This window comes from Podarcis bocagei, assembly GCF_964188305.1.
Source record: "Podarcis bocagei genome assembly, chromosome: 10".
In the NCBI taxonomy this organism is placed as follows: domain Eukaryota; kingdom Metazoa; phylum Chordata; class Lepidosauria; order Squamata; family Lacertidae; genus Podarcis; species Podarcis bocagei.
Genome location: NC_138135.1, coordinates 12,468,403 through 12,491,882, shown reverse-complemented (window position 1 = coordinate 12,491,882; position 23,480 = coordinate 12,468,403). Strand labels below are relative to the sequence as shown.

At 45.1% G+C, this 23,480-nt stretch overlaps 1 long non-coding RNA gene across 1 annotated transcript in view; it reads right to left on the bottom strand.

The window, feature by feature from the left end:
- The window catches only part of LOC308595894, a 43,722-nt gene extending 20,520 nt beyond the window's left edge, over positions 1-23,202 (bottom strand). Inside the window, exon 1 of the long non-coding RNA XR_014012189.1 lies at positions 23,024-23,202. This is a non-coding gene — a long non-coding RNA (uncharacterized lncRNA). The remainder of the gene's footprint in view (positions 1-23,023) is intronic.
- Between the last annotated feature and the right edge of the window lie 278 nt (positions 23,203-23,480).

Genomic DNA, 23,480 nt, shown 5'->3' with positions numbered 1-23,480 from the left:
TATGATGGAAGAAAGCTGGGGTACAAATGTAAGAAAATGCAATGACAAAACAAATAAAGGAAGCAAATAAAGTTCGGAGATCACTGAGATCCAATGTGGTGTAGTGGTTAAGAGTGGTAGACTTGTAATCTGGTGAACTGGGTTTGATTCCCCGCTCCTCCACATGCAGCTGCTGGGTGACCTTGGGCTAGTCACACTTCTCTGAAGTCTCTCAGCCCCACTCACCTCACAGAGTGTTTGTTGTGGGGGAGGAAGGGAAAGGAGAATGTTAGCTGCTTTGAGACTCCTTAGGGTAGTGATAAAGTGGGATATCAAATCCAAACTCTTCTTCTTCTTCTTCACTGTTGTTCAGGAATGGGGTCTCCCAAGCTCAGGGGTCAAAGTCCTCTCTTCCTGGCCCTGGGGACTTCCCCCAGATTGTCCTACCTCAGAAGAAATCTCTTCAGGGTCTGGGTCATGTAAGATGCTGAGAGTAGCAGCGGCCAATTGTATAAAGCAAGGGAGGGGCTACTATGGCCGCCTGGCCCAGCCAACTGCAAAGGATCATGGGAGCAACCCCAGCTTTCGAAGGATTCACTTGGCTCGAGGCTCTGAACACACAGAGTGCAAATGTTGTATATGGTCCCTACCCTCAAGACATTAGTTCCCAGGTTCAGTACTCTGGTTGTTTGTGAGTTGTTTTGGGCTGCCCAGGGCAAGATCTTGCTGTTGGCTTTCATCTGTCTCGAGAGACAATGGAGTGCTTCTCCCAACGTGAAGTCAAATGGCTGTGTTGTTGTTGTTTAGTCATTTAGTCGTGTCCGACTCTTTGTGACCCCGTGGACCAGAGCACACCAGGCACTCCTGTCTTCCACTGCCTCCCGCAGTTTGGTCAGACTCATGCTGGTAGCTTTGAGAACACTGTCCAACCATCTCGTCCTCTGTCGTCCCCTTCTCCTTGTGCCCTCAATCTTTCCTAACATCAGGGTCTTTTCCAGGGAGTCTTCTCTTCTCATGAGGTGGCCAAAGTCTTGGAGCCTCAGCTTCAGGATCTGTCCTGTATGTAGGTCCTGGGATGCCCAGATGACAAGACCCTCTTCTTGGCTTCACTGATGTGGTCCAAAGGAAAGCAGAGCAAGACGTTTGGCCCCAGCTTGGCTGCAGGAGTTGCAAGGAGCAATCCGGTTGTATTAGGGACTCCATTCTGGATTTTTGTAGGGTTTACTCCTGAGCCTTCCTGAAGATATCCTGCAAGGCAGTGAAGCTTCCAGATCAAAGTTCTCCTTCTCCAAGATGGGCTACCTTCCCAGGCTGAGGAGACCCAGCTGCCCCTCATTTCCCTCTACAGCACGTGCAGAAACGGTTGGCCCCATTAAAACAACCAACATATTCTAAGAATAATCAGGGTGTTGTTTTTTTCATATGGAACTCTGAATTGCAGAGGATTGGACTAGATGACCCTTGGAATCCCTTCTATGATTCAATGACTACCGCTTAGAGGTCTGGCTAGGCATAAGGCAGCTTGCTTTATTTGTTTGTTTGTTTGTTTGTTTACGTTCTTATGTTACATCGGTAAAGAATAACATATTACAATACAATGCTTATTATCATATAATTTTCAACATGTATACAAAATTTATACGCAAAGTTTATATACCCCTTTGCCACCAAAGTCCGAGCTGCAACCTGCCAACAATACTTAACAGAAATGCCTCTGGTCTTTTTAAAAAGGTTATTCCAAACATTTTTTTAAACTCATCGTAAATTAAACCCCAAAACACTTTGATCTTCCTACATGTCCACCACATATGATACATGTCGTGGATAAGGCAGCTTCCTATATCCTACTATGTCATGTAGGAGAGGACAAAAAAGGTTGGCAGATCCGATCAGCCTGCCTGAGACTGCAAAATAATAATAATAATAATAATAATAATAATAATAATAATAATAATAATAATAATAATATGAGCTAGGGGTCCTTTGTCACAAGTTGGACAAACCCCAATGCATGGGTGGTTTGCTGTGCCAGCCTGTTGAGTCACTGGTCACGCAAGCCTGACGTGAAGCTCCGAGGGAGAAGCTCTGCAGCTGCACAAAGGCCCGGGGAGGGAGGCGATATTACACACGGAGGTTATTCAGTAACACGTGGAATGCAAATCTACCTTGTATCTCCTTGAATCAGGAACATTAATTAGTCATGACGAGAATGCATAATTCTATTTACAGCGCGAGGCGGAAACAGCTGCTGCCGAGGACGTTTCTGCCTCCGATAGCTGCGCCTGCTGTTTGGGAGTGAAAAAGGAGCAAGGAAGAGGAGCAGTTTCATTATTCATTTGGCCTTCCTTGTTCTTGTTTCCCACGTGGACGAAGAAGAAGAAGAAGAAGAAGAAGAAGAAGAAGAAGAAGAGGAGGAGGAGGAGGAGGAGGAGGAGGAGGAGGAGGAGGAGGAGGAGGAGGAGGAGGAGGAAGAGGAGTTGTTGTTGTTTGGATTTGATATCCTGCTTTATCACTGCCTCCTACTTTATCTAGGAGTCTTGGTTGACCACAAACTTGACATGAGCCAACAGTGTGACACGGCAGCTAAAAAAGCCAATGCAATTCTGGGCTGCATCAATAGGAGTATAGCATCTAGATCAAGGGAAGTAATAGTGCCACTGTGTTCTGCTCTGGTCAGACCTCACCTGGAGTACTGTGTCCAGTTCTGGGCACCACAGTTCAAGAAGGACACTGACAAACTGGAACGTGTCCAGAGGAGGGCAACCAAAATGGTCAAAGGCCTGGAAACGATGCCTTATGAGGAACGGCTAAGGGAGCTGGGCATGTTTAGCCTGGAGAAGAGGAGGTTAAGGGGTGATATGATAGCCATGTTCATATATATAAAAGGATGTTATATAGAGGAGGGAGAAAGGTTGTTTTCTGCTGCTCCAGAGAAGCGAACACGGAGCAATGGATCCAAACTACAAGAAAGAAGATTCCACCTAAACATTAGGAAGAACTTCCTGACAGTTAAGAGCAGTTCGACAGTGGAATTTGCTGCTAAGGAGTGTGGTGGAGTTTCCTTCTTTGGAGGTCTTTAAGCAGAGGCTTGACAACCATATGTCAGGAGTGGGAGAGTGCTCTGATGGTGTTTCCTGCTTGGCAGGGGGTTGGACTCGATGGCCCTTGTGGTCTATTCCAACTCTATGATTCTTTGAAAAAATTAACTTGATCATTTAACATCTTTCATTCTTTCTAATTTAACTTTAAACATCTTAAATCTTATTCTTACATATTTAAATCCTAAGCCTATCTATTATTTGCAAGCTTTTCCAATTAAGTTATCTTAACATATTTAGCTAAATAGTCTTTAAATTTCATCCATTCCTCTTGATACTCCTCCTCCTTCTGGTCGATACTCTTCCGGTCAGGTTGGCCAGCTCCGAAAAATCCATCATCTTCATCTGCCAATCTTAAAACCTGAGTCCTTTTCATTGGGGATAATTCAGACGGAAATTCCCAGGTGTCAAAAAAAGTTATTTAGGTATGCCACCACTGTCACATGTTTTCTTAGCCCATAAATGGAAAATGAACGAGGTCCCAACCCAAGAAGAACAGCAACTTAAACTGATGGAATATGTGCAGCTTGCGGACCTAACATATAGAATAAGAAGACAAGAAGAACATACGTTTAAAGAAGATTGGAAAATGTTCATTGAATATATGGGAGGAAATTGTATACACTTGAAAACGTTGGCAGCTTTAAGATAAATTCAACAGTGTAAATAGGTTTTGTTGCATGTAATAATGGAATACTGAATGGTTAAGCTTATGTAAAATATGCAGGGATTTATGATATGCAAAATGAACCATTCAAATAGAAGAATTGAAGTCATTGACATTTTAAGTTTGTTCAAATGAATATTCTAAAGTGTAAAACAGACAATTTAATAAAAATGACCGTATTGGCCTGAATATAAGCCTCACTTTTTCCTCAAATTCTGACCGTGAAAAGTTCAAGTGCGGCTTAAATTCGCGAATTTTACATAAATTGACTTTCGCAATATCGCTGCTGAAATAGACATATGGTAAAACTGAATGGGTTTGAGTGTCTGTGGAATTTTAAGGGAGCGGCCTATATAGGGGTATTGTATTTTTTTCTCTCTCCCCCCCCCCTGAATTTTAAAGGAGTGGCTTATATTCGAGTGCAACTTATATTCGGGCCATTACGGTATATTAAAAAGGTGTGTGTGGGGGGGGGGAATTAGAAGAACCCAGCTATATCAAACTAAGGGCTTGTCTAGTCCAGCAACTTGCTCTCCCAGTGGCCAAGCCGATCCCTATGGAAAGCGGGACCTGAATGCAGTAACAGTTCCCCGGCTTGCCGTTCCCAGCAAATTGGTATTCAGGAGCATATGGTCTCCAAAAGCAGAGGTGGAACATTACCAGTAGCCACTGGTAGCCGTATCCTCCATGAATTAGCCTGATCCTCTTTTAAAGCCAAGCAAAGTGGTATCCATCACTACATCCCCTTTTATGAAGATCACCCGCTCTGAGACCCCACAGCAAATTCTCCACTGGCCTCCTCGCTGGCCCAAGTAGGACCAATTCATCCAGCTAGTCTAGTGATTATCTAATGCTTTGTTGCTGTTTAGTCGTTTAGTCGTGTCCGACTCTTCCATGGACCCGATGGACCAGAGCATGCCAGGCACTCCTGTCTTCCACTGCCTCCAGCAGCTTGGTCAAACTCATGCTGGTAGCTTCGAGAACACTGTCCAACCATCTCGTCCTCTGTCGTCCCCTTCTTCTTGTGCCCTCAATGTTTCCCAACATCAGGGTCTTTTCCAGGGAGTCTTCTCTTCTCATGAGGTGGCCAAAGTATTGGAGCCTCAGCTTCACTATCTGTCCTTCCAGTGAGCACTCAGGGCTGATTTCTTTACGAATGGATAGGTCTGATCTTCTTGCAGTCCATGGGAGGCTCAAGAGTCTCCTCCAGCACCAGAATTCAAAAGCATCCATTCTTCGGCGACCAGCCTTCTTTATGGTCCAGCTCTCACTTCCATACATCACTACTGGGAAAACCATAGCTTTAACTATACGGACCTTTGTTGGCAAGGTGATGTCTCTGCTTTTTAAGATGCTGTCTAGGTTTGTAATTGCTTTTCTCCCAAGAAGCAGGCGTCTTTTAATTTTGTGACTGCTGTCACCATCTGCAGTGATCATCATGGAGCCCAAGAAAGTAAAATCTCTCACTGCCTCCATTTCTTTATACTGTATTTTATGCTGCTTTTATAATTAAGTGTTTTAAATTAGTTTTTAGCCACCCTGAGCCCGGTTTTTGAACCAGGAAGGGTGGGGTATAAATTATTATTATTTTTATTATTATTATTACATCCTGTAGGAATGAATCTCATAGTTTAATTGTGTGCTGCGTGATGTACTTCCGTTTGTCTGTTCTGATTCTTTCCACATTCAACTTCCTAGGATGTCCACAAGGTCTAGAAAGGGGGCAGAACTCTTCCCTATCCCTTTTATTTACACCATGCATCATTTTAAACATCTCTTTCGTACCTGCCCGTGCGTCTTGTCCTCTGCCTCAGGCAGCAGAATGCCTTGGACCGGCTCTGGATATTGACACCTGCTTTGATTTATATCCTCACGTCTTAATTTACTGCTAACCCTGCTGACATTTTACGCTGCTCAATTATACTTTGCTTTACAGGAAAGGCAGCAACGACAAAAACTCGTTAGTGATATAAGACAAACAAAAAAACCATATCTCTCTCCCTCCCTTGCAGGTCCCCCTCACTTCAATTAGTACAGCCAGGCAGTGAAGCCATCATTCTGTCACAACAAAAGAATGAATTATTTTGTCTTTCAGAGTACAGCCCGGCCAACTATGGTTATTACTGATATTGCGGGTCCGCCGTGACATTCAGAGGGCATTTCTTTCAGAACTGCTGGTGCTTTGAGTCACTAATTTGCCTTTGGATCACGGAGGGATTGCAGCTCAGTATGAGATCACCTTCTTTGCGTGCAGAAGGTCTTGGGTTCGATTCTCAGCACTTCCAGGCTGCACTGGGAGAGATCCCTGCCTGAAGCCTTGAAGAGCTGTTGCTAGTCAATTTAGGCTGCCCTGAGCTAGGTGAGACAATGGTCTGGCCTCATAGAAGGGACCCGGAACATAAAAGTATGATTAAGGAAAAAGGTTTGGCCAATGGACATGAAGGTCTCTGTCCAGGGCCGGCTCACCCATGAGGCGAGCTGAAGCAACTGCCTCAGGCAGCAGAAGCCCCTGAGGTGGTGTCCCTGCAGAGGCCCCACCTGCCCATCACTGGCAAAGAAGCAGTGCTGGCATCAGCGATGATTTCCAGCGAGATCTTGCCGAAATCTCACCAGTTCTTGCTGAAATCTTATGAGATCTCACCAGAAGCTGCCATCAGAGTAGCTAGGGAAACCCAGCCACATGGGTGGGGTATAAATAGTAGTAGTAGTAGTATGTTGTTGTTGTTGTTGTTGTTGTTGTTATGTGCAGGAAGGTTTTTAGTTTTGCAAGTCTTTGATAATGAACTGGTTTGGAAGTCATGATTAAACCAAGTTTGTCTGCTTCCCTTGTCCTGCAGCCTCAAGGAGCAGATTGGAAGCTTTCACGTCTGTTTTTCAGTAATCTTACTTTGTCACCAACATACTGACCAGTACACTGAAGTTAAGCTCAACTATGGCTTGTTTGAACTGAGCCAAATTCAAACCATGGTTTGTGAAGTTGGGTTTGAACATGAGTTCACTGTGCCTTCTCTTCAAAGCATTGTAACAGCCCACAGACATAATTCCCCTTCATGGATCACTGCCTTGCCATGGCGAAGGGGCTTGAATAACTCAGAGAAGCTATGAGCTATGCCATGCAAGGCCACCCAAGATGGACAGGTCATAGTGGAGAGTTTTGACCAAACGTGATCCACCTGGAGCAGAAACCGGCAAGTCACTCCAGTATCCCTGCCAAGAAAACTCCATGGACAAAGACAACAGGCATATAAAAGTTATGACGCTGGAAGATGAGCCCCTCAGGTCGGAAGGCGTCCAACATGCTACTGAGGAAGAGTGGAGGACAAGTAGATTCAGAGCTGATGAAGCAGCTGGGACAAAGCCGAAAGGACGCTCAGTATGCCTGGAAGCGAAAGGAAAGTACAATGCTGTAAACAAAAATATTGCATAGGAACCTGGAATGTAAGAACCATGAATCTTGGTAAGTTGGATGTGGTCAAAAATGAGATGGCAAGAATAAATATTGACATCCTGAGCATCAGTGAACTAAAATGGACGGGAATGGGCGAATTCAGTTTGGATGACCATCACATCTACTACTGTGGGCAAGAATCCCGTAAAAGAAATGGAGTGGCCCTCATAGTCAACAAAAGAGTGGAAAAAGCTGTACTGGGATGCAATCTCAAAAATGATAGAATGATCTCGATACGAATCCAAGGCAGACCTTTTAACATCACAGTAATCCAAGTTTATGCACCAACCACTGGTGCTGAAGAAACTGAAATTGACCAGTTCTATGAAGAATTACAACACCTTATAGAAATGACACCAAAGAAGGATGTTCTTCTCATTATAGGGGGTTGGAATGCTAAAGTAGGGAGTCAAGAGATAAAAGGAACAACTGGCAAGTTTGGCCTTGGAGTTCAAAACGAAGCAGGGCAAAGGCTAATAGAGTTCTGCCAAGAGAACAAGCTGGTCATCACAAACACTCTTTTCCAACAACACAAGAGACGACTCTACACATGGACATCACCAGATGGGCAGCATCGAAATCAGATTGATTATATTCTCTGCAGCCAAAGATGGAGAAGCTCTATACAGTCAGCAAAAACAAGACCTGGAGCTGACTGTGGCTCAGATCATCAGCTTCTTATAGCAAAATTCAAGCTTAAACTGAAGAAAGTAGGAAAAACCACTGGACCGGTAAGATACAATCTAAGTCAAATCCCTTATGAATACACAGTGGAAGTAAGGAACAGGTTTAAGGATTTAGATTTGGTGGGCAGAGTGCCTGAAGAACTATGGATGGAGGCTCGTAACATTATACAAGAGGCAGCAACTAAAACCATCCCAATGAAAAGGAAATGCAAGAAAGCAAAGTGGCTGTCCAACGAGGCCTTACAAATAGCGGGGGAGAGAAGGCAAGCAAAATGCGAGGGAGATAGTGAAAGATACAGGAAATTGAATGCAGATTTCCAAAAAATAGCAAGGAGAGACAAGAAGGCCTTCTTAAACAAGCAATGCAAAGAAATAGAGGAAAACAACAGGATGGGAAGAACCAGAGATCTATTCAAGAAAATTGGAGATGTGAAAGGAACATTTCATACAAAGATTACCATAATAAAAGACAAAAGTGGAAAGGACCTAACAGAAGCAGAAGACATCAAGAAGAGGTGGCAAGAATACACAGAGGAACTATACAAGAAAGAAATGGATGCCTCGTATACCCCAGGTAGTGTGGTTGCTGACCTTGAGCCAGACATCCTGGAGAGTGAAGTCAAATGGGCCTTAGAAAGCACTGCTAATAACAAGGCCAGTGGAAGTGATGACATTCCAGCTGAACTATTTAAAATTTTAAAAGATGATGCTGTTAAGGTGCTACACTCAATATGCCAGCAAATTTGGAAAACTCAGCAGTGGCCAGAGGATTGGAGAAGATCAGTCTACATCCCAATCCCAAAGAAGGGCAGTGCCAAAGAATGCTCCAACTACTGCACAATTGCACTCATTTCACATGCTAGCAAGGTTATGCTTAAAATTCTACAAGGCAGGCTTAAGCAGTATGTGGACCGAGAACTCCCAGAAGTGCAAGCTGGATTTCGAATGGGCAGAGGAACCAGAGACCAAATTGCAAACATGCGCTGGATTATGGAGAAAGCTAGAGAGTTCCAGAAAGACATATACTTCTGCTTCATTGACTATGCAAAAGCCTTTGACTGTGTCAACCACAGCAAACTATGGCAAGTTCTTAAAGAAATGGGAGTGCCTGATCACCTCATCTGTCCCCTGAGAAATCTCTATGTGGGACAAGAAGCTACAGTTAGAATTGGATATGGAACAACTGATTGGTTCAAAATTGGGAAAGAAGTACGGCAAGGCTGTATATTGTCTCCCTGCTTATTTAACTTATATGCAGAATTCATCATGCGAAAGGCTGGGCTGGATGAATCCCAAGCCGGAATTAAGATTGCCGGAAGAAATATCAACAACCTCAGATATGCAGATGACACAACCTTGATGGCAGAAAGTGAGGAGGAATTAAAGAATCTTTTAATGAGGGTGAAAGAGGAGAGCGCAAAATATGGTCTGAAGCTCAACATCAAAAAAATGAAGATCATGGCCACTGGTCCCATCACCTCCTGGCAAATAGAAGGGGAAGAAATGGAGGCAGTGAGAGATTTTACCTTCTTGGGCTCCATGATCACTGCAGACGGTGACAGCAGTCACGAAATTAAAAGACGCCTGCTCCTTGGGAGAAAGGTGAGGAGACAGCGTCTTAAAAAGCAGAGACCTCAACTTGCCAACAAAGTTCCTTTTAGTTAAAGCCATGGTTTTCCCAGTAGTGATGTATGGAAGTGAGAGCTGGACCATAAAGAAGGCTGATCACCGAAGAATTGATGCTTTTGAATTATGGTGCTGGAGGAGACTCTTGAGAGTCCCATGGACTGCAAGAAGATCAAACGTATCCATTCATAAGGAAATCAGCCCTGAGTGCTCACTGGAAGGACAGATCATGAAGCTGAGGCTCCTAGACTTTGGCCACCTCATGAGAAGAGAAGACGCCCGGGAAAAGCCCCTGATGTTGGGAAAGATGGAGGGCACAAGAAGAAGGGGAAGACAGAGGACTCGAAGCTACAAACATGAATCTGACCAAACTGCAGGAGGCAGTGGAAGACAGGAGTGCCTGGCCTGCTCTGGTCCATGGGGTCACGAACAGTTGGACACAACTAAACGACTAAACAACAACAACAACAGACATAATTTCCATATTTTCTGTTTTAATGTTTTGCGTAATGTTTTTCTGGATTCTTTTTTGTATTTTGATACTATATACCGTATTTTTCGCTCTATAACATGCACCCGACCATAACACGCACATAGTTTTTAGAGGAGGAAAATCCGTAGGCATGCCACCCGTAGGCATTCCCTCCATAACACGCACAGACATTTCCCCTTACTTTCTAGGAGGAAAAAAGTGAGTGTTATGGTGCAAAAAAAACAGTATATAATGGTTTTTTGGTTGTCCTTTGTGTGAACTGCTTAGAGATTGTGTTATGTTAAGTAGTATAAAGGTAAAGGGATCCCTGACCATTAGGTCCAGTCGTGGACGACTCTAGAGTTGCAGCGCTCATCTCACTTTACCTGCCGAGGGAGCCGGCATACAGCTTTTGGCTCATGTGGCCAGCATGACTAAGACGCTTCTGGCGAACCAGAGCAGCGCATGGAAACGCCGTTTACCTTTCCGCCAGAGCGGTACCTATTTATCTACTTGCACTTTGATGTGCTTTCGAACTGCTAGGTTGGCAGGAGCAGGGACCAAGCAACGGGAACTCATCCCGTCGCTGGGATTCAAACAGCTGACTTTCTGATCGGCAAGCCCTAGACTCTGTGGTTTAACCCAAAGCGCAAATGAAATCGTTGCCACCACATGGCGCTGCCATCACGCAACCTGGGTAAGGGATGCTTTGGCGGGGTGGTACAGCGGCACTTCCCATTTTGCCTCCAGTAAGGAGACAGGAGGTACCGCCCCTGTCTCTGTGGGATGTGAATTTAACACACACACACAGAGAGAGAGAGAGAGAGAGAGAGAGAGAGAGAGAGAGAGAGAGAGAGAGAGAGACAGACATAGGAAAACAGCAAGATGTCTTATACTGTCAGGTCCCCAGCTGGATAACACAGTAAGCATAGGTAATTAAAAAGGAGGATTTATTGCAAAAACAAACAGATAGCTCCGGACGGCTGTAACAAAGCCTCCAGCATCATTACTCAAGATGACCCTTCTGAAGACTACTTCCAGTGTCGACAGAAGATATTGAACTTACGACCCTTATGTCTCTTGTTTTGCTTCCTATCTATCAGTCCTCCCATTCGCCAATTCTTCGGACTTAGTGGATCAGTTCCAACCTCTTCTTGTTCCAAGAGGCTGTCTTTGAGTCTATTTGTGCCTGTTTGTGCTTCCTGCGAGCTTTGGCTGTGTTCTAGCCTGCTCTCAACTGCTGCCTTATCAGCCTGCCCGGCAAGGTCAGGAAGAGCTGACGTCTGCAGCTGCCGGCTCTCCCCTACCTGTCTAACATCTAAGTCTCTCTGTTCCTGGCTGCTTTTTGCAGTTGGCTACAAACCTTCACTCGGAGCTGGCTCATTCCTGACATATACCAAGTCAATCCATTGGAATCCATCTAGTTCAGTATTGCCCACAGTGACTGGCAGACATGGCATCTTCCCTAGCCCAACCTGGGGATGCCATGCATCAGGGATCAGCAAACTTTTTCAGCAGAGGGCCGGTCCACTGTCCCTCAGACCTTGGGGGGCGGACTATATTTTTTGGAGGGGGGAATGAACAAATTCCCATGCCCCACAAATAACCCAGAGATGCATTTTAAATAAAAGGAGACATTCTACTCATGTAAAAATACGCTGATTCCCAGACCATCCGCGGGCCGGATTTAGAAGGCGATTGAACTGGATCCAGCCCCCAGGCCTTAGTTTGCCTACCCATGCCATGGATTGAACCCCACACCTTCTGCATGAAAAGCCACTTTGCCCTTGGGGGAGAATAGCCTTCCTATGAAGCAACAGGAAGTAGCTGACTTCTGCCACAGAGTCCGAAGGGAGTGCCATGTTTTCGCCTCTGACATGTGGAGATGGAGGAGAGAAGCACCCTTTTGGTTGTTCCTCTTGAGTGTGAAAATGGCCCAAGTGTGGCTCCTGTTAATATGCAAGTGTCTGCGCTCCTGGAAAGGTACTTCCCCTGCCAGGCATGATTAATTCACCATTTCTCCCACTGTCTCACTTTGATTATTAACGATAATGATTTGATTTATGAGGGTTGCCGGCCGAATATTCCGCACTTACCAAAAAGAAGAACGCATCGTCTCCCTCCCCGAGAGAAAGAGACAAAGCGATTCACCGAAAGAAGACTTCAATTGTGAGTGGACCTTTGAACAGACTTTGAACAGACTTCTGATCAGAGACAGCCGAAAGTTACTGAAATTGTCATACGGGCTATTGAGAACAGTTGGCTGTTGAGCCAGTGTGGTGTAGTGGTTAGAGTGTTGGACAAGGATCTAGAAGACCAGGGTTCAAATCCCCAATTCGGCCATAAGATTCCATACACTCCAACATTTTTCCCATGAAAAGAGGAATGTCCTATTCAATAATAATATAATATATCCTGCCCATCTGACTGCATTTGCCCAGCGACTCTGGGTGGCTTCCAACATATATAAAAACATAATAAAACATTAAACATTGAAAAACTTCCCTATACAGTGGTAACTCAGGTTAAGTACTTAATTCATTCCAGGGGTCCGTTCTTAACCTGAAACTGTTCTTAACCTGAAGCACCACTTTAGCTAATGGGGCCTCCTGCTGCCGCCGCACGATTTCTGTTCTCATCCTGAAGCAAAGTTCTTAACCCGAGGTACTATTTCTGGGTCAGCGGAGTCTGTAACCTGAAGCGTCTGTAACCTGAAGCGTCTGTAACCTGAAGCGTATGTAACCTGAGGTACCACTGTACAGAGCTGCCTTCAGATGTCTTCTAAAGTTTACTTACCTCTTGGTTTGGGGATCGCATTTATCTGATGGAAGCAGGGAAAAACAGGACATTCTGGGATCCAATCAGAAACTGGGATGGCTTATGTAAATCTGGGACTGTCCCTGGAAAATAGGGACACTTGGAGGGTCTGAGATTCACTGGGTGGCCTTAGACCAGCCATTGTCTCTCAGTCTAAGCTGCCTCACAGGGTTGTTATGAGGACAGAATGGAGAGGGAAGCATGCCCTAGAGCTAGAAGGGACCCAGAGGGTCATTTAGTCCAACCCTCTGCAATACAGGAATCTCAGCTAAGTGGGCTATTGTCTAGTAGCATTTTGGACCCCATAGGGCTCCCAGAAGGGCTTAGATACAATCAGGTAAAACAAAAGAAGTCCCTGCCTTCAAGCTTGCAATCCAAAAAAATATGAAACATAAGAGGAACTGGGGGGGGGAGGGGTCAAAATCAGTCACCAGTCACTAAAGATGATTTTATTTATTTTTTTCATTTTTATATCCTGCCTTTCTCCCAGTGCAGGTCCTAAATCATAGCTTAAAATGGAAGCAAATACAACTAAAAAGACACAATAAATGTAAATATTTAAAAGCACACAAATAAATAAGTGACCCACTTAAAATCATTTAAAAGCACACACAAAGTACCCTATTGACACCCACCCTTGGAAGAGAAGACCCCACCATAACAGCCAGTTAGTGGCCAAAGGCCTGTTGGACCCAGGCAGATAGCGATAATGATGATTTGAAATTAATGCTACTGGATGAAAAATACTGTATTTTTCGCCCCATAGGACGCTCCATCCCATAGGACGCACCTAGTTTTTTGGGGGGGAAATAAAGGGGAAAAAATCCCTTTATTTCCCCCCAAAAAGCAGGTCGGGGAAATAGAACCAGGTCGAGGAACAGCGGGATGGCGGCGCTGCGCCTCCCTGCTGTCCCCCGAGCTTGTGGGGCTGGCCGATGTCTGCCCCGCGCGAGGGGCGCTCTGCTTCAGGGCGCCCCGCCCGCCGGGCGGCAGGCTGCTATCCGCAGCGTGGGGAGCCTTGCTGGGAAGTCCAGCAAGGCTCCCCACGCTGCGGGTGTCTGCCTGGCGAGGGGGGCGCTCTGCTTCAGGGTGCCCCGCCCGCCGGGCGGCAGGCTGCTATCCGCAGCCTAGACATCCCTGCCGGACCTCCCGTAGGGCTGCCTAGGCTGCGGATGTGTTCCTGAAGCCTGGAGAGCGAGAGGGGTCGGTGCGCACCGACCCCTCTCGCTCTCCAAGCTTCAGCAAAAGCCTGCATTCGCCCCATAGGACGCACCCAGATTTCCCCTTTCCTATAGGGTGAAAAATACGGTACGTCCCAGAATGAATCAGCTATGAATTTTAGAAATGGCTTTAACTATAGAGTGAAACACAAATGAGGAGGCCCCTGGTAATGTTCAGTGGAATGAAATAAAAACCGCTCTGAATTCCTCCGAAAAGGCCTTTCGAAAGCAAGACGGCAAATATTGCAACTTTTCACATTCTGCAAAACTGTAGTAGGAAACGATCTGCGTCATCGAAATGAAGTGGCAAAGTACAGCTCCCCCCCAAAAAAAAAAATGGGGGGGGTAGTGAGATTTGTAGATAAAATCTGCAGCATACATCCTTTGAAACTCGCCCACGTGTTCGACTCAGGCAGATATTCATATTTTATCTGCAATCTTGCTGGGTGAAGATCTTTGCTTGTGAGCTTCGAAGAACGATAGCAATCTCTTTCTGGGCTGCATTGCACGGGGCTTAATCTCAGCTTGCCATCTGTGAGCCAACTCTCATGGTCTCACAATCAATTTGTCCCATAAGCAAGGTCTTCCACGCTGATCCGGAACACTAACGCCATGGGGCGGTGGGTTATTTTCTTCCTCCAAACTTTCTTAACTTCAGGAGACACATTCAAAGGATACCACTTTAAACAGTCATGGCTTCCCCCAAATAAATCTGGGAGCTGTAGTTTGTTGAGGGCTCTGAGAGTTCATACAGGTTATTCCCCTTTACAGAGCAACAGTTCTCAGATAGCTTTAACAACCAGTCCCTCTTCCCAGGGGACTCTGGGAATTGTAGTTCTTGGATGGGAAAAGAGCCATGATGCTCGCTGGGTGATGTTGTGAAAAGTCTCTCAGCCACACCTACCTCATGGGGTTGTTGTGTCAGGTGTGTGGGAAAGAACCATGTACAAAGGGAGGGGATAAAATCCCCCCCCCCCGAAACTTCATACACAGTGGTACCTTGGTTCGCAAATGCCTTGGCACTCAAACAACTTGAAACCCAAACACTGCAAACCCAGAAGTAAGAGTTGCAGTGTGCGAACCTTTTTCGGAAGCCAAACATGCTCTGTTTTGAGTGTTACACTTCCAATTTCAGTGTTACGCTGAGGTCTGTCTGTGTTTGCTATTTATTTTGCATTTTTGCGGCTCTTTTTGTTTTGTTTTTGTGACTGTGTGGAACCCAGTTCAGCTACTGATTGATTGATTGTGTGACTGCAGTACATTGTTTATTGCTTTCATTTTAAGAATCAATGGTCTCATTAGATAGTAAGATTCATGTTAAATTGCTGTTTTAGGGGCTGTTTTTAAAAGTCTGGAACGGATTAATCCATTTTGCATTACTTTCTATGGGAAAGTGCACCTTGGTTTTGGAATGCTTTGGTTTTGGAACGGACTTCCAGAACGAATTAAGTTTGAGAACCAAGGTACCACTGTATCTAAAAGCAACCTGTGTTCGGAGACCTGCACTGGTTGCCACTTGCAATCACACTGAGTTCAAGATGTTAATATTCTTCCTTCGCAGCTTGGGACTAGTTTTCCTGTCAGATCACCTTGCCATAAAACACCTGTTCTGTATTTGTAAGAAAGAGAAGGCAGGTACATTTGCTGTATCCTCTTTGGTGCCTTCTCAAACACCTTTGAATAGGCCAGCATATCCAGAAATGCAGAATGTCATTGCGCATTTTAATCCAGTTTTTAGCTTATCGTTCATTTTGATTACTTTTTTTGAATGTTGTAAATAGTTGCATTTAGCTATTTTTGACTTTTTAAAGGAAAGAGCTTTTAACAGTGCTACGCTGTTTTTGTTATCTGCATCTCATAGATTGGTTGGTTGGTTTTCAGATTATTTCAATTCTGTTAGAAAGCGAATTGCTTTTCAACAGTTATCTTTGAGGTGGTTTTAGCTTTTTGCCATTTATCTGTGTTGCTTCAAATTGTGTAAAGTCCCAGTCTGGGAAAAGGAAAGCTTAGAAATATAACAACAACAACAACTTCAGGAATTTTTGCAAATCACTTTGTTTGTTTGTTTTCCAAACTAGAGGTGTGTTAATTTTATGAACTGAACAAATAAATACGAAATAAACAAGGTGCTTTTTTATTGGGGATTTTACTGCAAGCTGCTTTGAGGTTTTATTACAACCCAGCGGCATGTATGTCTTGTTAAGTGAAAGAAAGGAAAATGCTAACCCCTGTGTATCGAGAGAGTTTCACAGCTGAGCAGGGATTTGAATCTGCTCAGAAAGCCAACACTCTTTCGGCTACCTCATGCAGCCTCTGTCTTCATAGAGCCGATGAAGTTATAAGTATGTAATGTGACCACAAACTATTTAGGATAGTTTAACGTGGAACTGGAAGGCTTCCAAGCAGTGCCGATGGATTTAATGGCCTGACCTTCATTTTATGCTTAGTGCAATGTACCATTAATTGAAGGTAATTGTCGCAAGGAGACTGTGTTTCAAACACAGCATAGCCCTTGACTGTGGATCCCCTTTCTCTACTGTCCAACACTGTGTTCGTCTTGTCACACAATTCCCCGATTGTGTCCCAATAAATAGTCGCTCTGTCCTCTTGCGGCAGGTTTCTTAACCAGTCGGTAAAAACCAAGCAACCGTGAGGAAGGAGGACGCAGGCACTGCCTAATGGAGAGGGAAGGAAATGAACGGTCAACACTTTGCTTGGCTAGACAGAGCTATTTAAGGGTGGTTGGAATTCCGCTGGTGAATTTCACTGGCGTTATCAGACATCTTTGAGACTTCCTCAAGATTCCTTCAGTGTTCAGTGCCTTGATGTTTTGCTGAAGGTGAAACTTGATGGCCCACTCCAGCCCCAGGCCTTATTAAAAATTACCTGTTGCGATGGAGAATTTATTCACTACTCCCTAGACATTTCAAGAGGACACTCAGCCGCCCCTCCAAGTGTTCCTATTTTCCAGGGACAGTCCTAGATTTACAGAAGCCATCCCGGTTTCCGATTTGATCCCGGAATGTCCCACTTTTCCCTATTTTCATCAGAAAAATGTTGGAGGGTATGGAGTTATGCGACCTCCAAGCCAAGGAGATAAATAACTATACAACCTTTAGAAGACATCTGAAGGCAGCCCTGTATATGGAAGGTTTTTAACGTTTCATGTTTTATTATGTTTTTATATATGTTGAAAGCCGCCCAGAGTGGCTGGGCCAACCCAGACAGATACCATTAGGTCCAGTCGTGGCCGACTCTGGGGTTGCGGTGCTCATCTCGCGTTATTGGCCGAGGGAGCTGGCGTACAGCTTCCAGGTCATGTGGCCAGCATGACTAAATAGCTTCTGGCGAACCAGAGCAGTGCACAGAAACGGCGTTTACCTTCCCATCAGAGTGATACCTATTTATCTACTTGCACTTTGACGTGTTTTTGAAATGCTAGGTTGGCAGGAGCCAGGGACCAAGCAACGAGAGCTCACCCCGTCGCGGGGATTCGAACCGCCGACCTTCTGATCGGCAAGCCCTAGGCTCTGTGGTTTAACCCACAGCGCCACCCGTGTTTCATTGGAGAATTGTTGGAGGGTATGACCCAGCAGGAGGAACATAGGAGGCTCTCTAACATCAAGACCATTGATCCATCTATTTCGGTATTCTCTAGACTGACTGGCAGCTGCTCTCCAGGGTTTCAAGCAGGGGACATTCCCAGTCCAGCTTGGAGATGCTGGAGACTGAATCTTGGACCTATTGCATGCAAAGGAGATGTTTTGCTTCTGAGCTACCCCACCCCAAGTATTAAACGGCCTTGGCCCAGTATACCTGAAGGAGCGTCTCCACCCCCATCATTCAGCCCAGACACTGAGGTCCAGCTCTGAGGGTCTTCTGCTGGTTCCCTCCCTGTGAGAAGTGAAGCTATAGGGAACCAGGCAGCATTGGGAAGTTCCCTGCATTGGGAAGTTTATAATGTTTGATGTTTTGATATGTGCTGTGAGCTACCCACAGTGGCTGGGAAACCCAGCAAGATGGGCTTGTTGTTGTTGTTGTTGTTGTTGTTGTTGTTGTTGTTGTTGTTGTTGTTGTTGTTATTGGCAAATGTTTTCTACAACACAACTGGACCTGCAGCAGTTGTTTTTTTTAGGGTGGGGTCCCAGGTGGGCATGTGCAGACTTCCCCGACCCCCAGAAATAACTTGAATCTTTTTCCCAGGTAGTAACCTCTATATTGGCTTTAAATTTTAGCCCGAGATGAAATTGAGTAAAATTTACCTTAAACCTAATTCACACAGGTCTTATTAGCCGACGACCATCTCTGTTAATCTCCTCGCTGTGTGGTCAGGTCTTGAGTCAAAGTCCTGTTTCTCCACTATCAGAAGAGGCTTGCTATGTGGATCGGGGCCATTTCAGTAACATCCCTGAGCCACTAAGACAGAGAGGTTCATTTTGGCCCATCTGTATCACTTGCAATGTAACCAGATGAAAACAGTTCTGTTCCAAAGGACTTTGGGGGGTGAATTGAACAGCATTGTATGTTGGGTTTCATGGATTATTTAATTTTTGGGATTTGTTTGAATTTGTAGATTCTGTCCAAACTGTTCTGTCCATGTATACTCGGCCTCAGCCCAGTATACCTGAAGGAGCATCTCCACCCCCATCGTTCAGCCTGAGGTCCAGCGCCAAGGGCCTTCTGGCGGTTCCCTCGCTGCAAGAAGTGAGGTTACAGGGAACCAGGCAGAGGGCCTTCTCAGTAGTGGCACCCCCCTGTGGAATGCCCTCCTGTCAGATGTCAAGGAAATAAACAACTATCTGATTTTTAGAAGACATCTGAAGGCAGCCCTGTTTAGGGAAGTTTTTAATGGCTGATGTTTTATTCTGTTTTTAATCTGTTCAGAGTTGCCTAGAGTGGCTGGGGTATAAATAAAGGATGATGATGGTGTCGCTGTTCAGTTGTTCTATGTAGCTCTTATGGTGTATGTTTGGTTTTTTCCTGTACATTATGTTGTGAGCCAGGATTAGACCGGGAGATGACTTGCAGCAGATTGGAACAAGTTCCTGACTCCCAGTTCCTGACTTAACAATAATAGCAACAAAGACTTTTTGGGATAGTGTGTATAATGAGTTAAAAAAGATATTTAGGTACACCTTTTATAAAATAAAAACCCCCAGAGGCATTTTTGCTAGGAATGGTTGGAGACGACATTAAAAAGGAAGATCAGAAATTCTTCCTGTATGCCACAACAGCAGGAAGACTGCTCCTTGCACAGAGATGGAAACAACAGGCTATTCCGACAATTGAAGAATGGCAACAGAAAGTATTGGAGTATGCGGACATAGCAAGGCTAACTGGAAGAATCCGATAGCAGGATGATGAGAAATTCCAAAAAGAACAGTCCAAATTTATGGTATACTTAGAGAAAACTGTACATAAATAAAGACACTCACAGGACTGAAATAAAACTCATAATGTTTATTGTAAACATTTGGTTAGACCACAAGATGTAATGCTGTAATATAATAAGGAATGTATGTCTAAAGTATAATACAAAAAATTATTAAGGAATTATAGTCATTTATAGAATGTATATATAGTAATCACGCTTAAGTAGGAGCAATGTAGAGAAGCCAGAAGATGGGTGGAGGGAAGTTAATTCAGATAAGATATAGATTGAAAGAAGAAGAATATTGTTAAGCTGTATTGTGTTTAAGATATTTGGAAAAAAATTAATAAAAATTATTGGGGTGGGAGGAAACAATAATAGCAACTAAACACCTTTCCCAGGTGTAAGAAAACCTTTGTAAGAAAACAATATTCGAGTGTGGCAGCATCAACACCCTGTCTATATTATATCTTATTTCATGCAATCAATAAATAAATTTCAATTAAAGAAATAAATGGATCGAAGCACATTCTCTCTTTTTTTGGTGATGGGCTTTTTTGTGATGATGTCTTCCTTTGAGAAAAGTAACCCACTATGGAAGCCAGTCTGTCTGTTTAGGTGTCGCTCCAAGGAATTCACACCATTTCCAGCAGCAGCTTTTAGTGCTGTTTAGAGTTGGCTCTCAGCCTGATTAATGGGCACTCCAAAAGTAGGTAAACGGCACAGTATTAGCTTGATTCCTCTACAGTAAAACACAAACTTCGCCCAGTATAAACCTTTCCAAGGCTGCTGTTCCAAGTATTTCATTAGTTGGGGAAAGTAATGGGGCTAATGAATTTTGCTTTGTTGGCGTCACTGGAACAGAAGAGCAGAAAATCAAAGCGGGAAGGAAAAAGGCACGAATGAGAGAAAATATTTGAGTGCCTTAGCAAGAATAATTGTTTGTTCTGCATCCTCCCCTCCCTGCCAGATTGTCGAGTTCATAGCGCCTTTCTAATAAGTTAAGAAAACGCATAAATCGCTGCATTCAAATAGCGCCTGGTAGCTGAAATACCTGTGTAATTATGATAAATATAGGTTATTAAATAGGCGTGCAATAAGTGCCTGCTTTCGTATTATCTTCCTACTGTACTTATTTAGAGATTTGCATTGCATGGGGGGGGGGAGCTGTGGCAGAGTTGAGCATATATGATACCCTAAGAAGGAATGTAATATCACTTCCAAAGGTGAAATCCCAGGAATGCAGTCAGGATCCTGCCCAAACAATGGGCAGTGAAGCCTCAGCCTGAGCAGCAGCTTTCGTATATTCACCAAGTTAAATTTCTTCCCGTAGATATGTCTCAGGAAAAAAGCTGGTGCGGTTTCCTGTATTGCAGGGGATTGGAATACATGACCCTTTGGGTGCCTTCCATCTCTACAATTCTACGATTTACATCATAAGAAGAGCCATGCTGAATCACACAATCACGAAATCCCTGCTGGATCTGTCCAGCAAATGCAGCACATCATAATAACAAAAGCTGAGACCTGTTGGAGCAGACCGATGTATCCGGTGAATCTAGCACAGGGGTCAGCAAACTTTTTCAGCAGGGGGCCGGTCCACTGTCCCTCAGACCTTGTGGGGGGGCCGGATTATATTTTGGAAAAGAAAGAAAAAAGAACGAATTCCTATGCCCCACAAATAACCCAGAGATGCATTTTAAATAAAAGGACACATTCTACTCTTGTAAAATCACCCTGATTTCTGGACCACCCGCGGGCCGGATTTAGAAGGCGATTGGGCCGGATCCAGCCCCCGGGCCTTGGTTTGCCTACCCATGATCTAGCACATCATAAGAATAGAAACTGCCCTTTGTAAAGTCAGACACATTGAGATATGAAGCTACCTTGTGCTGCCAGAACATTTGGTCTCTTCTGGTGAATAGTGGGGCCCTCAGGAAGCCTTGCCCTTCCCTGCCATCTCAGCTCTTGCTACATTTAAACACATCTGTTATGTCAACTTTGCGTGGATACCTATCTTGGATGGCAGAGATCAGGGCTGTCTTTAGCATATGCGCCGCCGGGGTGCAAAGATCCACCCAGCGCCCCCAAATTTAATTCAGCCCCCAAATTAACTTTTATTATGCTTAGGTCACTATTATCATTTGATAAATAGCGCTCACACCTGCGCAGCTCCCAAAGGAGCTTGTGCTTGTGTGTGTGTGTTTCTTTAACACCAGCTTTTCTAAAGCACACAAAGAACACATTGGGAGTCGGTACAAAGACTCCACGCATGCGCTTACGGTCGTAGGGAGGTGTCTGAAAGATGAGACAGGTGGGCATTGTGTGCATGCGTGGGAGAGCCGTCTTGGGCAGCCTTTCATTGTGAGAGCAACCTTATTTCTAGAGGAGCTGGGAGGGTCTTTGCAAGCGCACATATACGAGTTCTTCTTGGGAAGGTTCCGGAGCCTGTGCGCACTCCCGTCACTAGATAAGCATGTTGTCTTTCTGTCTGTCTCTCCCACTTTCCTGTCACTCCCCCTCCTCACAGTTTTGGTGAGTGAGACTTTCCAGAGAGCTCTATCTGAAGCAGCTTTAGCTTAGGCGGCGGCTTCAGCGGCGGGCGCCTGGTGCCCCCCAGAATTTGGCACCCGGGTGCCCCGCACCCCTTGCACTCCTGGGTAAAGACGGCCTTGGCTGAGATGGATATTAAGATGGATGTATCCATTGTTATTTAATTTTAATGTGAGCTGATGGGTTTGGGGTTTTTTTTCCCCCTTCCTCTCTTTCTTTTTCTTTGTTGAACTGAAATTTTAAACAATCAGTTTATAAAAGCAACCACTGTGGTGCTCCTGCTGGAGCATTTCCACCGTGTTCACCTCTCCAATACCTCCACCTTCTCCCTCTCATATACAGTGGTGCCTTGCAAGACGAAAAGAATCCGTCTCTTCATCTTGCGGTTTTTTCGTCTTGCGAAGCAAGCCCATTAGCGGCTTAGCGGATTAGCGCTATTAGCGGCTTAGAGGGCTTAGCAGATCAGCTGATAAGCGGTTTAGTGGCTTAGCGGATCAGCTGATAAGCGGCTTAGCGGCTTAGCGGCTTAGCGGATCAGCTGTTAAGCGGCTTAGCGGATCAGCTAATAAGCGGCTTAGCTGATCAGCTGTTAAGCGGCTTAGCGGCTTAGGATCAGCTGATAAGCGACTTAGCGGCTTGGGGAAAAGGGGGGGGAGGAAAAAAACCCCGCAGGAACTCGCAAGACATTTTCGTCTTGCGAAGCAAGCCCATAGGAAATTCGTTTTGTGAAACACCTCCAAAAGGGAAAACCCTTTCGTCTTGCGGGTTTTCCGTCTTGCGAGGCATTCGTCTTGCGGGGCACCACTGTACGCGCCAACGTTTCTCCAACGAAAATAGGGACGTCCTATTCCATCCCCCTCAACATTTCTCCAATCAAAAGACTGCCACCCCCTCCAACATTTCTTCAGTGAAAATAGGGACGTCCTAAGGAAAAGCAGGTGGCTAAACCACAGAGCCTAGGACTTGCCGATCAGAAGGTTGGTGGTTCGAATCCCCGCGACGGGGTGAGCTCCCGTTGCTCGGTCCCTGCTCCTGCCAACCTAGCAGTTCGAAACCACGTCAAAGTGCAAGTAGATAAATAGGTACCGCTCCGGCGGGAAGGTAAACGGCGTTTCCGTGTGCTGCTCTGGTTTGCCAGAAGCGGCTTAGTCATGCTGGCCACATGACCCAGAAGCTGTACGCCGGCTCCCTCAGCCAATAAAGCGAGATCAGCGCCGCAACCCCAGAGTCGGCCACGACTGGACCTAATGGTCAGGGGTCCCTTTACCTTTAAGGAAAAGCAGGACATTCTGGGATCAAATGATATACCAGGATGGCTTCTGTAAATCTGAGAGTTGGAGGGTCTGCCTCAGTCAGCAACAGCAATCCACCTGCCAAGAAGGCAGAACAGTGGTTTCTCCCTACCTTGCGAGCAGCTAAAGAGCATAAGAACATAAAGTCTTAAGAGGAGCCTGCTGGATCAGGCCAATGGCCCATCTAGTCCAACATCCTGTTCTCACAGTGGCCAACCAAGGTCCTGTGGGAAACCAGCAAGCAGGATTCG